Here is a 2500-nt window from a genome sequence, read left to right as displayed (position 1 = left end):
TTCCTTTAAGTTTCAGCTTTGCAACCATACTTCCCCCGGAACCCAAAGACTTTGGTTTCCCGCAAGCTGCCGGAGAGGTCGTAAAACTAACGCCCCCCGATCGCTAGTTGGCATCGTTTATAGTCAGAACTAGGACGGTATCTGATCGTCTTCGAACCTCTGACTTTCGCTCTTGATTAAAGAAAACATTCTTGGCAAATGCTTTCGCAGTCGTTCGTCTTGCGCCGATCCAAGAATTTCACCTCTAACGGCACAGTACGAATGCCCCCGTCTGTCCCTCTTAATCATTACCTCGCGCTCCGAAAACCAACAAAATAGAACCGAGGTCCTATTCCATTATTCCATGCACCATTATTCAGGCGAATCGCCTGCTTTGAACACTCTAATTTTTTCAAAGTAAACGTTCCGGCCGCCGCCGACACTCAGTCAAGGGCACCGGCGGAGAACCGGAGGTGAGGCCAGGACGGCCAGTACACGCCTTGCGACGGACCGGCCGCCTGCGCCCAAAATCCAACTACGAGCTTTTTAACCGCAACAACTTAAATATACACTTTTGGAGCTGGAATTACCGCGGCTGCTGGCACCAGACTTGCCCTCCAATGGATACTCGTTAAAGGTTTTAAAGTGTACTCATTCCAATTACAGGGCCTCGTTTAGAGTCCTGTATTGTTATTTTTCGTCACTACCTCCCCGCGTCGGGAATGGGTAATTTGCGCGCCTGCTGCCTTCCTTGGATGTGGTAGCCGTTTCTCAGGCTCCCTCTCCGGAATCGAACCCTGATTCTCCGTTACCCGTAAGAACCTCGGTAGGCCAGTACCGTACCGACGAAAGTTGATAGGGCAGACACTTGAATGATCCGTCGCCGGTGCGAGACCGTGCGATCCGCAAAGTTATCCAGAGTCACCAAAGGTTGCGGGCCGAAGCCCGGTCGGTTTTTGGTCTGATAAAAGCACGCCTCCCGCGAGGTCGGCGCTTCACGCATGTATTAGCTCTAGCATTTCCACAGTTAACCACGTAAAACGTACGATCAAATGAACCATAACTGATTTAATGAGCCATTCGCAGTTTCACTGTACGAGAGCTCGTACTTAGACTTGCATGGCTTAATCTTTGAGACAAGCATATGACTACTGGCAGGATCAACCAGGTAGCTACTTTAGCGTAGCCCCGAAAGGCCGACGAAGGAGGCGCCGCTGATGCGGCGCCGTCGCTCGGTCGATGCGAAACCGAAGGCTTCTCCGTTAAAATTTCGTTCTTTGCTCGGCTGCCCGAACTCAGAAAACCGTCACCGCCCGTCGCACCCGCCGGAGTAAGACTTCGTCGGCAGGCCTTTCGACCGCCACGTCGCCAACACCGGCGCGAGCGCAACGCACGCCAGACAACTTCGCCGAAGCGACCGCTCAGAACCCGACAAACTGACACTCGGCTCTTCGCGCAGCAGCAACATCTGCCCAGCGAGCCAATCGCCTTTTCACCGATTCTTTACTTGTCGAAGCTTGTCAGCTCCCACAAGTATAGCAAAGATGAGTGTTGTCCCTGGGGTCTTCCGTTTGAAATTCTAACGTAAAAAAAAGGTGCACGATTGCGCCAGGTGTTGAACTATTGCGAGGCATATCACACGCTCGCGCGGCCTATACAGGCGCTTGCTCGCGCGCGCGGCCGAAATATGTTCAATGTTCGCGCGGCCTAAACAGTCTCATGCTCGCGCGGCCGAAATGTACTCAATACTCGCGCGGCCTATACAGGCTCTTGCTCGCGCGGCCGAAATGTACTCAATACTCGCGCGGCCTATACAGGCTCTTGCTCGCGCGGCCGAAATGTACTCAATACTCGCGCGGCCTATACAGGCTCTTGCTCGCGCGGCCGAAATGTACTCAATACTCGCGCGGCCTATACAGGCTCTTGCTCGCGCGCGCGGCCGAAATATGTTCAATGTTCGCGCGGCCGACATATATTCAATGCTTGCGCGGCCTAAACAGGCTCATGCTCCCGCGGCCGAAATATACTCAATGCTCGCGCAGCCTAAATAGGCTCTTGCTCGCGCGCGCGGCCGAAATATATTCAAAGCTCGCGCGGCCTAAACAGGCTCATGCTCCCGCGGCCTAAATATGCTCTTGCTCGCTGGGCGGAAATATGCTAAAGCCCGAGTGCGCGAAAAAAAAAATTGTAAAGGACAGTCACAAAAAAATAAAGACCTGCCCTCTATGTGAACGTGGAAAGGCCCGCCGCGCGGCAAAAAAGTGTCGAAAAGAAAAATCGAAAAAATTGCAAAGGACTGTCGACAAACTTAAAAAATTTCGCCCCGATGTGAGCGTGCAAAGGCCCGCCGCGCGGCAAAAAAGTGTCGAAAAGAGAGATCGAAAAAATTGCAAAGGACTGTCGAAAAACATAAAAAATTTCGCCCCGATGTGAACGTGGAAAGGCCCGCCGCGCGAGCGAAAAATTGAAAAAAAAAAAATTGAAAAAAAAGACTAAGTGTCGGCGGCGAAAAAAAACTTAG

At 52.2% G+C, this 2500-nt stretch overlaps 1 non-coding gene across 1 annotated transcript in view; it reads right to left on the bottom strand.

Annotated features, from left to right (window-relative positions):
• LOC146144936 (small subunit ribosomal RNA) overlaps positions 1 to 1150 on the bottom strand; it is a 1811-nt gene extending 661 nt beyond the window's left edge. The window contains exon 1 of the ribosomal RNA XR_014500698.1: positions 1 to 1150. This exon is cut by the window's left edge and continues 661 nt beyond it. This is a non-coding gene — a ribosomal RNA (small subunit ribosomal RNA).
• Positions 1151 to 2500: the final 1350 nt, after the last annotated feature.

Source organism: Ascidiella aspersa, chromosome 5 (assembly GCF_963924565.1).
Source record: "Ascidiella aspersa chromosome 5, kaAscAspe10.2, whole genome shotgun sequence".
NCBI classification, from domain to species: domain Eukaryota; kingdom Metazoa; phylum Chordata; class Ascidiacea; order Phlebobranchia; family Ascidiidae; genus Ascidiella; species Ascidiella aspersa.
This window is presented reverse-complemented; position numbering and strand designations above follow the sequence as displayed.